Source organism: Lupinus angustifolius, chromosome LG20 (assembly GCF_001865875.1).
Source record: "Lupinus angustifolius cultivar Tanjil chromosome LG20, LupAngTanjil_v1.0, whole genome shotgun sequence".
Taxonomy (NCBI): domain Eukaryota; kingdom Viridiplantae; phylum Streptophyta; class Magnoliopsida; order Fabales; family Fabaceae; genus Lupinus; species Lupinus angustifolius.
The window spans coordinates 3,135,155-3,135,418 of NC_032028.1; positions in this window are offsets into that span (position 1 = coordinate 3,135,155).

Sequence of the window (264 nt, forward strand, 5' to 3'; positions counted from 1 at the left end):
ATAGGATGAGGACGAGGACGAGGATAGGATGAGGAATTGGAGGAAGAGGATGAGGGTGAGGAGGAGGATAGGATGAGGGTGAGGACGAAGATGGGATGAGGATGAGGATAGGATGAGGATGAGGATAGGACGAGGATGAGGAGGAGGATATGAAGAGGTTGAGGAGGAGGAAAGGATGAGGATGTGGAGGAGGATGAGGATGTGGAGGAGGATGAGGATGAGGATGAGGAAGAGCATGAGGATGTAGATAGGATCAGGACGAGG